A 16,449-nucleotide genomic window follows, 5' to 3' on the forward strand; every position below is an offset into this window, starting at 1 on the left:
AGACACACATTCAGCTTTGTGTTTTTAAACCTTAACTAGCTTGTCATGAAAAGTCCTACCAAGGTTGCTCCCTTACTGTTCTGAGGATTTATTACAGACCACTAAACATCTTTTACCACTTCAAAGAGTGGAAGATACTTACATTTCTATTGGACAAGCATCATATTAGTGATAGGTTTAACCTTGGGGTACTAAAACCTCCAGATCAGCAAAATATTTCTTATACATATATGGGTCTGTGCTCTTTTTATAGCCATCTAGGTTTTGTCATTTTCTATTAGTATTGCATCATGTAAGTCCCCAAATGTTTTGGGCTGGCCTACGATTCCACTTGTCTTTGCAAGCTTTTAACTTATGCTTGCACTTTCAGTTTGCAGCCTAAATGGAATATTAAATACTAAAAGTCCACATTCTTAGACAGATGTGGTAACATAGCAAACCTTTCATCTTCAATGAGAGGGGTTAATCATTTGTCCTCTTATTTTCTTCATTATATGCATTTCTTGGGTACTGGCAACATGCATCCTTGCATCATCTTAAAACATTATGCCCAAGAGGCTGCTGTTTGATTTCTGACCTCACATTCCAAGTATTGAATTATAAGTAATAAAAGTCAGGTGTAGTATTAGCCAGGTCCCAAAGTAGAAGATACAATCATTATTAATATAGGTCTCATTATTCAGCTGGTGACAGTCTGGATTTCAAGACTCTGCAATTTACCTCTCATGTCTTTTAAATTAACTTGTGATGGAAAAGCACAGTTATATATCCTACTAGGGTGGGGGAAGAGGGCAGCGCTAATCTTCAGAACAGCAAACAGAAGAAAATATCAAGAATTCACTGCCTTACTTATTTATAGGAGCACACCAAATTTCCTGATCTATTTTGAGTACAACATGCCCTTCATCAGCAGCAATGGTCACTTCTTATTTGCTGAAAGAAAAAAAAGGAACTCTTTAATTAGGATAAGTGATCATTGCCTTCATTGAATTTTGAATACATTGCACAATTTGGAGTGCGATGGTAAAAAAATTTTAAAAAATCTGTAAATAAATTATGCTGTAAATAAATTATGTAGACAGTGCCTGCAGCATAGTACCCATGTGGGTACCATACTTTAAAATAAACTATAGTTTAATATGAATGCTGCTTGAAAGTTTCCATGGCGCTCTGTCTCTGCTTCCATTGTCTAGGGTGTAGTGTCACATGAAGCCAGATGCACAGTTTGTTTCCTTCAAACAAATCACGCATGGTAAACAAACAACAAGCCTTGGTTACTGCTCATGGTTTGTTTGGAGGAAACAAGTTATGATCCCTGGTTCAGACAAGCCAGACTCTATCTTGTTCTGTCTGCAGTGCTGAGAAACAAGGAAAGAGTACTGTGGGAACTTTTTGGATAGTGTGGATTAGGATGCTCCTTGTTCTCATTAAACTACAGGTTGTTTTAAATTAAGTTATGCTACATGTTTTGTTGGGGAATTTAAGTGTCGCAAAATAGCTTGTAGTTTTCTGATTCCCTTTTCACTAAAATACCTGATTACTCAGTCCCACCATTGGTAAATAATTAAGGAAGGGGAAGGTTACTGATGCAGAAATGCTAGTAGGAAGTAGCAGACAAGGAGATGTGAATATGAAAGCCCTGCTGGGTCACATCTAGTCCAGAATTCTGCTTCCAGCCATGAGTATAGCCTACAAACAGGACATGGCTGCAGGAATGGGAGAATGCAGGTGCCTCTTTTAACACTATTTGCAATATATATATATTTTAATAAAGTATTGTGTGATGCTTCCAGATGCATCTCGGGAACTTTAATTATTTCTGCTTTTAAAAACAATACATATAAAAAGCAGAGTTGAAAATCTGAAACCTAAACTAATCTTGCATCTGAGGTATTTGGAACCTCATACAAGAGTGCAAAAAGAATGACTAATTTTCTCACTTCCGGGTAACATTGTGAAGGGTTAACTTTTGCACTTCTTCCATGCTAAAATGTGCAAGATCCTCATGCATTTGGAACTCAAAAAATATGCAAAGCGTCTCGTAGTTCTGCCTTTGTCCTATTTGTTTTATAATTCCTAATAAATCAAATCTGTGGTCTTCTCACTGACATTGACTAAGTGTATACTGAGTATAAAAAAATTAGTTCCTTCCAGGTTTTTAAGAAATTGCACTTTTCAATCTTGCTTTCTCACAAACAGTCCTTACGTACATTTCCTGATCTGAAAGGGTATGGAGCATATCTTAAATCCCCTGTCTGACGCCTATGAAAAGCATGATGACTGTTGCCTGTTTCAGTCCGGGGCTGCTATAGCTATGAGAGAAGCAGTATCCTCTTGGAGTGTGAATGCTGTGGGCCCTTCCATTGTATGCTCTGGTTGTATATTATCTGTAAATAAGCCATATATCATAAAGGCACCACAGTCTCTGTTGTGCCTCATTTCCAAAGGAAACACAAACCCTGGGTAAGTGCCTGGAACCCCTCGACTCTTGCACCACTCATATTGGGGTGATGTATAAAAGTATATTAAAATATACAGAGAATTGTCAGCGGAGGGGAGTTTTGTTTGATGTCTTGATGTGGATAGAAATTAAAATCCTGGTTTGTTGACATATAATGCTAGTTGGTTGTAAAATAATAAAATCCAGGTTGTGTTTTATGTTCAACACCTATAAGACAGAGTTAAATAATACATTATCGGGTTAAATGTTAAAGGAAGCTTGAACTTGTTTATTGGATCGTGCTTTGCAGCTTTGCTGTAGAAGCACCTTCTGTCAGGATCTTGTCGTGTCAGCAGTGTGAATTTGTACAGTTTCTAATGCTTCATATTTCATTAAATTAACCAATCGATGGGCAAAACGATCAATGGGTTCAGCAGCAGCTGGATTAATCACAGAAGGATAGGAAAGGTGCCAAATTTCATGCTGCCACTTAAATTGATTCTGCCAAGTTTCTCTTGCTGAAGAAGATTCAGCTGTGGAGCATGTTACGTATTCTTATTTACAAACTGCTTCTGCAATTGGTCCCACATTTTCTCTTTGAGTATGCAGTTTACACAGGAGTGAAATAAAAACTATGTACAAGTGCTAATAAATACCTGTTTCACAATTCCAAAGAGCACAAATACTGTACACGCTTCCTATGGTTGCCTGTTCAGGGTGCATGTGGCACACTTCCCTCCTCATGTATGGTTATGGAAAATGTATGATTATTAGGACAATTTTGCATGATACATACGGATAGTAGATTTGCAAGTGTACATTCAATTGAGACAAACAGACAGTACTGCTGTGCTGAGTGTACCTGTATAATATTGCTGTTTTCAGATATTACGATGAACTAAATTAATGCCATTGGGAGCAGAATTGTGGCAGCAGGCTGCTTCCCCAAACAATGCCCATTTATTATACATGCAGAGCTATCTGCAATCATTCTAAAATGCATGTTGGTTGGTGGAGAAGGCTAATATTGTGATGCTGCCCTTCTCCAATACGTGTGCATTCATTTAGCCTCTACAGTGGTACTTCTACTTACGGATGCGACCCGTTCCGGGGTGCTGTTCACACCCCAAAAAGTCCATAAGCAGAGTGCCACTTCTGCGCATGGGCATGATACAATAGAGCGCTACTGCGCATGTGCAAAGCATGCAGAATGCTTCTGCGCATGCACGCACAGCAAAACTCGGAAGTATACACTTTCCGGGTTTGCAACCCGAAAATCCGCAACATGAACCTTACGCAACTAGAGGTATGACTGTACAACATATGAAAAGGCCTGTGTATGCTTTCACAAATCTGCTTATCACATTCATATTTTGAATTTTTAAAAATACACTTTAGAAAACCATAGGTGTTCACCTAAGAATATAGTGCAGGCTTCCTCAAACTCAGCCCTCCAGATGTTTTTGGCCTACAACTGCCGTGATCCCTAGCTAGCAGGACCAGTGGTCAGGGATGTTGGGAATTGTAGTCTCAAAACATCTGAAGGGCCGAGTTTGAGGAAGCCTGATATAGTGCATGTAGAAACTATATATAGGCCCACCTGTTGGTGCATGAGCATCTACTCTTGGGTTTTAAATTCTTTCTGCAGCAGAGTTCCTTTTACAGAAAAGTTTTCCTGCATCTTTTACTTCTTTGCAGCAGCAGAAGCATTCCAGCTATCTCTTAGTGAAATTCCCATTACAGGAATAAACACCATTTGGTTCTGTTTCTCAGAGTCTTTATTATTTACAAAACTTTACACTGGTCATAAATAAAGAAAAGAAAAACAAATAAAGAAACATAATCATTTTCTCTTTTTAGCCATCCAGCCAGAGACCTACCGGTAATTCTGACTCATTCACATACAGTGGTACCTCGGGTTAAGTACTTAATTTGTTCCGGAGGTCTGTACTTAGCCTGAAACTGTTCTTAACCTGAAGAACCACTTTAGCTAATGGGGCCTCCTGTTGCTGCCGCACCACCAGAGCCCGATTTCTGTACTTATCCTGAAGCAAAGTTCTTAACCTGAAGCACTATTTCTGGGTTAGCAGAGTCTGTAACCTGAAGCGTATGTAACCTGAAGCGTATGTAACCCGAGGTACCACTGTACTCATTTATACTGACCCAGACTTAGTTGATTGCATACCCTGATAAGGACACCTCTTGCTGGAGAGTCCCCTTATTTCACTTTATGCACAACTCAGGACAATTCAACAAGCCTTGACAATTCAATAACTATACATCCTACTTTAACTGAACAAGCTCTCTGTACATCCTTGGTTGATCTGATATATAACTTTCCTGATTTGTGCCAGAAAACTTCATAAGATTTATATAATAGATACAGGAAAATAAGCTTCCATAAATATCCTCAAGCATGTTCTATGTTAGTTTCAATTTCTTCCTCGTGGTAATGGGGCCCTAGTGAAATTCCCTCTGCCCATGTGCATGTGCACAATTCCTGGCTACAGGATCTTGACTACTGGGTTGCATGATAATGTTTTACATTGTAGTCTGTGTAATTAATTATTTTACATGAAAGTAGAAATGCTGAGTGACGTAAGTCACATTTTTACAAGTGTTAATGTCACATCCAGGAATCTTAACTACAAATGTGCATTTTAAATTATGGTTCCAACTTATATGGTTCCAAATTTTCTCCCATAATTATGTATATTACGTGTAAATTCACAATGCAGTAAACTGTATTCAACAATCGAAGCAAATCTCATCTGTGAGGAAGATATCGCTGATATGAAGTACCAAAGCAGTTACCAAAGTCCTATTCTAATGTGATCTGGAATGTTCTACCATTCATCATAATTTAGTTTCTTTATCAGTTTTTTCCAGTCTCCTTTGCAGCTTGTGCATAGTTTCTTTTTTCTAATTCTAAAAGGACAGCTGATTAGACATGCCTCAGCTGGATGCCAAGAAGGACTTTCTGCCAACAGCAGAGAGGATTTTTTGCTTAGGCTACATCATCTTTCCCAGTATTGTTCTTTAGCTTAGGACAGTGATGGCACCCACTGTAGCATACAACAACCTTTTCTCACATCACACTCCAGGTACCTTTTCCAGCAAGCTTCTAATTCCATAATTTACATTCTGCATCCCATAATTTGTTATGATACTGAGTAACAGTTTGTGGTTATAGAAGGGACCAAGAAAGAGTCTAACTGTGCCAATCAGAAGTCCTGTTGAATTCAATGGATATTACTCCCAGGAAACTGGAGTTAGGATTGCAGCCTTAGTTTCATTAATGCATTCATCTCCTGTAGCTGGCTCTCCATAATGTCTAAAACTGCTTAGTGGTGTTTAACCTCCTGGCACAGATTTAAAAATTAATCCTCATTATTTTAAGCATTCTTCTAGGATGCAATAAAAGTGACTGAATTATCTATATACAAATTTTCAGAGCACTGTCCCACATCAATGCTGATTATTGATATTTAAAAGGTTATGTGTAACCCAAATGAAGTATTTCTCAGTAAAAAATTAGATTTCTCATATCTCAGGCATTACTATATTACATTTTGTCAATTATAAAGCAATATAACAGGTTTGCAATGAAAACACACAGCCGTGGAGAATAATTGGTCTTCATCACTAGAGGGATCAAGAAGGCAGAACCGTCTGTAGTTCTGCAGAAGGGTGAAGAGATTATTGTTTTGATTTTGTTTTGTTCTCTCTCATTACTAGCAACAATGAGAACCCTTCTGCATTACATGCTCAATGGCGTCTCAGTGGAATGGAAGATGGCAAGTGAAAAATGGATCCCAATCAAATAAAGCAACTTCTAATGTGCTTAGTATTAAACTGCTGTTCTGGGAGTCCTTTGTCCCTGGAGTTGTTTCTAGGCCTGCCAGTCAGCAGGTTTCAGAGTTCTCTTGAGGACCTGGTGTTTCTGGTCTGGCAGCAGCCAAGTGAAACTGCTGCCAGATACGATGCCACACTGAAGCAGAACTAATTTCATAGTTTATCAGTAACAAAATATAAAGCATAAACCACATTAACAAAAGGCTACAGAATCATCCATCAAGGAGTCATTTCAGGTCCTTGCCTGTGGATAAAGAATTATTTCAGTGTGTGAGCAAGTATTTTTCTCTCCCAGTTCCTATTTTATTATCAGATTAGGGAGTCATTGCGACTGAACTGTTGTTGGGTGAGAAAGTACAATATGGTATTTGCTCTTTTGTTTGGATTCCTTGTCTTGTCTTGCCTTGCCTTGGCAGAGCTTGATAGAATATCTGTGTTGAGAATCACCTAAGCATGAGTTGCAATATACCATGTATGGCATCAATACCAAATACCATGCAAATATTTGTGCAAAGCAAACCACCATATTATCCTCTATTTTGCCATTTTCACAATTTGCTTTACTTATGTGAACTGATGTTTGTGATATAAGCAATAGTACTAACACAGCAAGGCTATAGAAGTGTTTAGGTAGCATACTTTAGTGAGTTTTTGACAATTATTTGTACAAAGTCTGCTAGAAATCATACTCACTATGTCCAAACCAATGGTTATTTCCACTAGTTCACTTGATTGTCACTTGCCTTCTTAGGAATATTTAATTTTATTCTATTCTAGTATGACATTGACATGCTTTTCAGTGTACTCAGTGAGTTTGCATACTGCAGTCATTGGGGGTTATTGAGGTAACTTACTGGGGATCATTTGTGTGAATGAGAACATGGCCATCTTGCTAAGACAGCAGTCCTTTCCAAGCTTTCTTGGAAATGGAAGGAAACTGAACACATCACACGCACCACAAAGATGCTTGCCTAAAATGTATGAGCAGCATTTATGGATAGAAAAAAAGCCATGTGTCTTCTATTCATCACTACTTCGTTTGTCGTCTACTACTACTCCATAAAGATTCTGCAAATAGAATAGATAGATGGCACTTTTTGGACAGAGAGATATGTTTATCCACTAATATTATTTTCAATCTCATGATTAAAACCAGAAATGTAATTGTTCATGTAATACAACTTGAAGTTTAAATACTAACAACCCAGGATAATAATGACTAGATGGATTGCATCCTCCCTGAATTCCTCCCCTGCTCTGAAACAAGTCTCACTGGGTTAAGGTTGTTTGTTTTATCAAGCAACTAAATTCCTCTGCATTTTACATTTTATATGTTAGGTTGTAGCAAACATGAACTACTTTAGTTTTATTGCAACGGAACTAAGGAGAGTTTCATACAACAGATTGAGACTATAATTTGGGCATGATCCAAGAGGGAGGATAAATCACTGCAGGTGTATGGAACTCGCTGGGAACAAAAAGGAATCCTGAAGTCAGATTAAGGAAGGCTGGCTAATTCAAAGTAATTCATCAAGTGGAATATATTGTATAGAGTCTACACCTTAGCGTCAGATAGGAATTAATGCTGAGAGGCCAAGCCAAGGAGCATGGCAGTACTGAGGCTGCAACAGGAGCAAATAAAAACAGCGATGGACTGGAGTTGCAACAAAATCCTTGGCAGGAAATTGGTAGGCTTGTACCCAGTAGAGCAAGGCTACAAAGCACTGCATGTATAATTAGTTTATTGCACAGGTGGGAGCTGCAGGCAGGAAGAGGAAAAGATAAAGGGGGAAAGATGAAATTCAGCCAGTTACACACAAGATGACAAAGAGAAAGCTAAGTAGACCTAGAAACAATAGTGGCTAAAAGGGAAAATTGGTGCTTAAACAAATTTCACACTTGGTTCCAAGAAGGTCCTGTTAGAACCATAAGAACATATGAAACTGCCTTATGCTGACTCAGATCATTGGTCCATCTGTTCTCAGTATTGTCTACTATGACAGTTGGTGCTTCCGGATTTCAGGCAAGGGTGTGTCCCTGGGGTTGGATGAGTCTATCAATTTCCACATTTCTACATAAGTATGTGATTTATTAATTTTTTAAAAAGTCATCGTGAGCATTCATCAGTACCTTAGTTTGGATTTGTCTGTATTATGCACATTTTTTTGTATGCCGATTCCCCTACTGCAGTATACACTTTTCTGCGAAGCAATATTCCTTAATAAAATTCCTTTTTGGATGTTACGTTCATGAATATGTGTGTTTTCATGCACATTAAAGGGTAAAGGGGACCCCTGACCATTAGGTCCAGTCGTGGCTGACTCTGGGGTTGCGGTGCTCATCTCGCTTTACTGGCCAAGGGAGCCGGCATACAGCTTCCGGGTCATGTGACCTGCATGACTAAACAGCTTCTGGCGAACCAGAGCAGCGCACAGAAACGCCGTTTACCTTCCCGCTGGAGAGGTACCTATTTATCTACTTGCACTTTGACATGCTTTCGAACTGCTAGGTGGGCAGGAGCAGGGACCAAGCAACAGGAGCTCACCCCGTTGTGGGGATTCGAACCGCCAACCTTCTGATTGGCAAGCCCTAGGCTCTGTGGTTTAACCCACAGCGCCACCCGCGTCCCTTGTACACATTACCTGACTGGAAAACTGTACTACAAAATTCAGAGAAGTGCAACTTCAATTTGAATATTGTTTTGGAATGTGTGAATTAGGTAGGTTTGCCTTTAAATGTAAACAAAATAAATTTCCCACTCCATACCTATCCCAGTCCTACCTGAAGATGCTGGGAATTGAACTGGAGACTTTCTGCATGTAAAGCAGATGAGCTGATGCCCTTTTGAGCCTTTCTACTTTCTGCTTTATAGGTGGCCTAGCAGGAGAATAATGTTTAAAGATACTTTAATACAAAATTATTTGTGGCAATCCAATTAACATTCTACTTTTATCTGGAGCAATTTCATTTCTGGCCTCCTATTTAATATGTGAATTGGCATATTCTAATGCACAGAAGAGCTTTACACGCTATAAAATCACTTGTAAATGAATTGAACTGGATAATTAATAGAAGTTCTATTTAATATATCTCAGAAAGCTTACCAACCTAGAAAGAAATGCCACCTAATGATGTATTATTTATTAAAACTGACATTTGATTTATTGGTATTGACGACTGATGCTGAGTTTCGCTCTGTCAGCTTAAGAATTTGTACATAGATTTTTTCAGAGGTAAGCAACAGATGCAAAGATTGCATGAACACAGGATTTGTAGATTAGGTGCAATAATTGGCTAGTGTAGCTATGCATTAATCACTGCTGATATATGAAGCTGATATTCATTGCTGATTCATATGCTCATGTAGAATAAAAATTTCATTTTTGTCACACTTGACATGTTATCAAATACACATTTTCCAGTAAAGAAATTTAGACTGCAGAAATTTAGTCTGAAATCCTGTGTAAACTTTCCGCTGAGTAAGTTCCACAGAACACAGTGGGACTTACAAGTGAACAACCATGGAAATGCACTGTTAACTTTTAAAAAAATGTATGTGAAGTAGCTTGTAGTTTCTTGTTAGAAATTGGGCTATGTGAAATGGCATCTCAGAATTATCCCCCTTGTTTGTGGAATGAGGATTTTTTTGGTAGCAGGGGAATCATTTAACTTAATTTTTCCAGGAACAGAATATACATTCCAACAGTTTCTTGGTAGTACATGTCACCATTTGCAGTTGTACAGCTTCTTTCCTTTTTACAAAGATAAGTTATATATTTGTTTGTTATTGCTCCTGTAAGTGCCTACAACAGCAGTTGCACTAACATCCCAGCCAGCATTTTGCATCCTCCAGATGTAGGATTATTCTAGGGCGTGGGGAGAATGACTGCCACCAAACACAAAAATGGTAGGTAATTTTAGGAAAAAATACTTCAAAATGGCTGTCTTATAGAAAAAAGAGGGGGGGAATTATAATTTTTAAAAATCTCAGAAACATTTTTTCCACATCTCAGTTATCCTGCATTTGATTCCATCTGAATTTCCAATGAAGTGAGGGCTATGACAAATCAGTTAGGACAGACTTGTACTTAGGAGTAATCTAATACAAGACAGACCTAGAAGACATAATGACAGGACATTTGTTGGTTCTTATGGTTCTCAAGTGAAACTTTAGAAATATATTATCTGCAGTATTGTTTTTTCAGAGGGTACCCAAGGGTACGTAGTACCGGCACCTTTTTTGGGGTTGTGGTTAAAAAGTGTGGCACTCACTGTAACAACGTCATTGTGAGTACCAGTACCCTTTTTTCTAGTGGGGGAAACACTGATTATCAGTAAGTTACAGCCTATTTTGTACAATGGCAGGTTCCTTCTCACAGGCCTTGAGTGGAAGATCTGAATTTGCTTAAAGACAGCCCACTTCTTACCTTAAAATGGTTTCTCACCAGCAGTAGCAAGCAGTATGGTGCAGTATGGTGAGGCACCACTACTCACTTCTGGTCAGTTGCATTGCTGCTGCTTGTGGGGAGACAGGGAGGGTAAGGTGGCGTGGCAGCAAAGTTGGCATGGTGCATATGCACTGATGGAATCAATCTGGCACTCCGGCCACCTCTCCCCTCCCCTTCTACCTCCTGGAAAGCAGCAGCAGTGAAACCAACCAGGGGTCAGGTGGCCAGCAGCACCCCACCACAATGTGCGCTACTGCTCATCAGCAACAACTGGCCATATAACAGAGGTGTGGGTGCAGGGACCAGCCGCTGATGCAGACCAGACATCTTTTTTTTAATCTCTGTGCCTACTCTGGCAATACTGCTACTGAATTAATTGTTGTTGTTGTTATATATATTTATATTCCATCCTTTCCCCTGACGGAATTCAAGGTTGCTTACAGACAGAAACCTGAACTCAGTAATGTAATCCACTAAAATGGGACTAGGAAACAGGTAAACAGGGCTATGCTAGTTTTGCTCTCATCGCTTGAACTTGCAGGAAAGGTTATTTTGCAGATTTTGTTGCCGTTGTATTCAAGCTGGTTTTTCAAATGAAGGCAAAGTGTTCTGGCATTCGTCAAACCAAGTAATTGATCACATACTGTATTTAGAGGGTAAAGTTTTGTGCCTGCAGTGTGCTTCCAAAGTTTAATTTATCATTAAGAAGCCCTGATGTTCGTTTACTAATAAAGTGAAAGAGCGGCCTTTTATTTATCTTTTGGTCTTTGAAATTTCTTTAATTTGTTTATCAGAATTAGCGGGCTAATGAGCTGAGGTAGTGAAATTAAATTATAAGTAGATATGGGAATACAGGTCTATTTTGATACTTTATAGCGAATACTTTATGAGCAGCTAATATGCACATTCAGTTTAATACAGATGGTATGGGGAAAGACAGCAAAGTGTACCCTCTGTTTTTAAGTTATATCAATTATTCTTCAGCAAAAACCATGGAAGCCAATTCTTAATATTGATTGTCTTTTTAAGATAATAATAATACAGAATAAAACTTTTGAAATAGATAATGTGGCCTAAACGTTTTATCCTGGCCTCTAGACTTTTTTTCCAATTGCAGTATTAGAGTAATATCCAACTAAGTCATATTCAGAGCTGACCCATTGAAATTGATGTACTTAAGTTCTTTAAGTCCATTTATTTTAATGAGTTTGTTCTGAGTATGTCTGACATTGGATATCACCCTTAGGGCCCCTCCAAAACATCTTTCTTATTCCATATTCATTATCATTTCTGCTCATGCTGATGGTATTAAGTCATACCCAATCCTGCTTAGAATACTGTTTGCACATGCAAATATTTTGGGGTGGTCATACTGCTTCATTTCCAATCAGTGCATATCCTGTAACTTCCTGCTGAAATCCTGTAACTTTTCATACCACAAATGTTCAAGGTGAGGGGTGTACAACTTTTGTTTCACTACAGCCCCTCCAGACTGCCATAAAGTGGTAGGTAGGATTGAGGAAGCATTACAGAACAACTAATAAAGCAGAATACATCCACCGCTAATGAACTATAATTGTATCAAAAACATGTTCCAGAACACACTTACAGTAAAATACCAGTCTGGAGGGGCCCTCTATCTTCTTCTTTTTAAACAACTTCTGCTGTAGGGTTCAAGTGGTACTTAGATTCAGATGGTTTCAGAATGCTGTCAATTCTAGATATGCAATCTTCAGAAATAAAATAAGAATTGCAACTCATGGGAACAAGTGAAAGCACAGTTCAGCTTCTTTTTAAATCTTTTAAGTTCAGGACTGACTAAAAGAAGATAAATAAGAAGTTATCATCTTAAAAGCTTATCTTAGGCATAAAACTATAAAAAGTACGTTAGAACAATTTTAGATGAAGCTAGAAACATAAAAGCCTTAAAAGACGGCAATCTGAAATGGATGAAATTGAACAAAATTTTAGCACAGCAGGACAGAGAACTGTTGATAGGATTACAGGGGTGGGGGTGGAATTAGAAAAAGAGTGAGAGAAAAAAAAATCATGTCTTCAGACCATAATATGTATGTATTTATTTATTTTATTTGAATTATTTACAGCTTGTCTTATATGTATATATGCATATGCATATATATATATATATATATATATATATATATTTGCTTTCGTAGATTTTCACGGGTACAGGAATGCAGGTTTTGGTGTCTTCGGGTGTCTTCCCGTGTAAGAGTCGGGGTGTCTGTGCGACGTTTCGACGAGGTCTCACTCGTCATCTTCAGGCTGGTGCTTTCGGCTTCTTGTTACTGGAACAGAGCAGAGTCTGGTGTTTGAGTTCCTATAAATACTGTTGAGGGGTGTGGTGTATAGCCTCCAACGTTCTGGGCAGAGAGGAAGTTCCTAGATTAGTGTGCCTTTTCTTCTTTTGTTCCTTAATTACTTGAGGGATATCTTGGGTGATTTCATGAGGGATATTCTGAATACCACTGGGTGGGTCATTAAGTGTAGATTAGTTGCTAAAGCTTTCGTGTCTTGACCTCTTGAGCTTGTGAAGAGTTTTTCTGAGAAGATGGCTGTGCTGCATTTAGTTGTGCTCTGGCTTGGCTTCGTGTATAGGGGCGAGCTGTGGTTTTGTGCCTTGTGCCAGCCAGATCTGTGTAGGGATTGCAGGGGGGTGCAGCATCCGGAGGTGCCACTATAGTTTGGCTACTGGATGGAGTCTGTAATATGTCTGTGGAGAGGGTCTGGGTTTGGGTCTGGTGTGGTTGATTGGTGACGGCGTTCTGTGTGCCTCTGGTTCTGGTGTCGGTTTTTGTGGGGAGGGCTAATTTCCAGATGTCTGGCAGGCGGGACGTGTCGTCACGCTTGTTCATGTTGTGAGGGTGTTTCTCTATCTCGATGGCTTCCATGATTATTCTCTTGTGGTGATGTTCCATGTTAAAGAGCAATTTGGAATCTGCAAAATTAATTTCGTGTCCTGTTTCTTTCATGTGTTGGAAGAGAGAGGAAGTTTTTTCTTCTTTTTTGACGGCATTCTTGTGTTCTGCGATACGTGCATTTATTCGTCTGTTTGTTTGTCCAATGTACGTGGCTGGGCAGACTTTGCAGGGTATTTCATAGACCCCTTGGTTTTCCAGCTGGATTTTGTCTTTTGGGTTTCTGAGGATATTGGCTATTTTTTGGTTGGTGCAGAAGGCTGTTTTGATATTGTGTTTATGGAGGATTTTGCTGATTTTGTCTGTAGTGCCCTTGATATAAGGAAGGAGGGCCATGCCATTGTTTTCTTCTGTGTCTTGGTTTTTGGGGGGTGTTTCTTTTTGGATTAGCTTCGTAACCCTGTTTTTCTGGTATCCATTGGCGATTAACACATTTGAGAGATTCTGTAACTCAGTTGTCAAGTGGTCTTTGTCAGCCAGGCGTTTGGTTCTGGAGATGAGAGTCTTGGCTACGGAGTTTATTTGTGCAGGGTGGTGGTGTGATTGTGCATGTAAGTAGCGGTTGGTGTGTGTTTTTTTCCGGTAGATAGTGTGTCCTAGGGAGCCATCAGGTTTTTTGTAGATTAGGACGTCAAGAAAGGGGAGTTGGTTGTTGTCTTCTATTTCCATAGTGAATTGTATTTTGGGGTGTAGGCTGTTGAGATGTGTGAGGAAGCTATCTAGTTTTTCTTTCCCGTGTGGCCAAATTACAAAGGTGTCGTCAACATATCTGAGCCAAAGTTTGGGTTTGTGTTCTGACTTGTCTAAAGCATTGGTTTCAAAGTGTTCCATGTACAAATTTGCGATGACCGGTGAGAGGGGTGATCCCATAGGTGCTCCTTCTATCTGTTTGTATCTTTGTCCATTGTGGATGAAGTACGTGTTGGTTAACCACTGCCTAACCAACACGTACTTCATCCACAATGGACAAAGATACAAACAGATAGAAGGAGCACCTATGGGATCACCCCTCTCACCGGTCATCGCAAATTTGTACATGGAACACTTTGAAACCAATGCTTTAGACAAGTCAGAACACAAACCCAAACTTTGGCTCAGATATGTTGACGACACCTTTGTAATTTGGCCACACGGGAAAGAAAAACTAGATAGCTTCCTCACACATCTCAACAGCCTACACCCCAAAATACAATTCACTATGGAAATAGAAGACAACAACCAACTCCCCTTTCTTGACGTCCTAATCTACAAAAAACCTGATGGCTCCCTAGGACACACTATCTACCGGAAAAAAACACACACCAACCGCTACTTACATGCACAATCACACCACCACCCTGCACAAATAAACTCCGTAGCCAAGACTCTCATCTCCAGAACCAAACGCCTGGCTGACAAAGACCACTTGACAACTGAGTTACAGAATCTCTCAAATGTGTTAATCGCCAATGGATACCAGAAAAACAGGATTACGAAGCTAATCCAAAAAGAAACACCCCCCAAAAACCAAGACACAGAAGAAAACAATGGCATGGCCCTCCTTCCTTATATCAAGGGCACTACAGACAAAATCAGCAAAATCCTCCATAAACACAATATCAAAACAGCCTTCTGCACCAACCAAAAAATAGCCAATATCCTCAGAAACCCAAAAGACAAAATCCAGCTGGAAAACCAAGGGGTCTATGAAATACCCTGCAAAGTCTGCCCAGCCACGTACATTGGACAAACAAACAGACGAATAAATGCACGTATCGCAGAACACAAGAATGCCGTCAAAAAAGAAGAAAAAACTTCCTCTCTCTTCCAACACATGAAAGAAACAGGACACGAAATTAATTTTGCAGATTCCAAATTGCTCTTTAACATGGAACATCACCACAAGAGAATAATCATGGAAGCCATCGAGATAGAGAAACACCCTCACAACATGAACAAGCGTGACGACACGTCCCGCCTGCCAGACATCTGGAAATTAGCCCTCCCCACAAAAACCGACACCAGAACCAGAGGCACACAGAACGCCGTCACCAATCAACCACACCAGACCCAAACCCAGACCCTCTCCACAGACATATTACAGACTCCATCCAGTAGCCAAACTATAGTGGCACCTCCGGATGCTGCACCCCCCTGCAATCCCTACACAGATCTGGCTGGCACAAGGCACAAAACCACAGCTCGCCCCTATACACGAAGCCAAGCCAGAGCACAACTAAATGCAGCACAGCCATCTTCTCAGAAAAACTCTTCACAAGCTCAAGAGGTCAAGACACGAAAGCTTTAGCAACTAATCTACACTTAATGACCCACCCAGTGGTATTCAGAATATCCCTCATGAAATCACCCAAGATATCCCTCAAGTAATTAAGGAACAAAAGAAGAAAAGGCACACTAATCTAGGAACTTCCTCTCTGCCCAGAACGTTGGAGGCTATACACCACACCCCTCAACAGTATTTATAGGAACTCAAACACCAGACTCTGCTCTGTTCCAGTAACAAGAAGCCGAAAGCACCAGCCTGAAGATGACGAGTGAGACCTCGTCGAAACGTCGCACAGACACCCCGACTCTTACACGGGAAGACACCCGAAGACACCAAAACCTGCATATATATATATATATATATATATATATATATATGCGCAGTAAAGTAATGGAAAGTCTTGAGAATTGCCACAAACTCATTAAGGTTGCTTCAGGTTGCCTATTAAGAACCATCCTTATCTGCTGTCTCACACATTTTTGCCAAATGTGACCAAATTAA

At 39.6% G+C, this 16,449-nt stretch overlaps 1 protein-coding gene across 5 annotated transcripts in view; it reads left to right on the top strand.

Annotated features, from left to right (window-relative positions):
* The window catches only part of EPHA6 (EPH receptor A6), a 356,395-nt gene that overhangs the window by 145,574 nt on the left and 194,372 nt on the right, over positions 1-16,449 (top strand). The gene's annotated exons all lie outside the window — the stretch shown is intronic.

Source organism: Podarcis vaucheri, assembly GCF_965113315.1.
Source record: "Podarcis vaucheri genome assembly, chromosome: 4".
Classification (NCBI taxonomy): Eukaryota; Metazoa; Chordata; class Lepidosauria; order Squamata; family Lacertidae; genus Podarcis; species Podarcis vaucheri.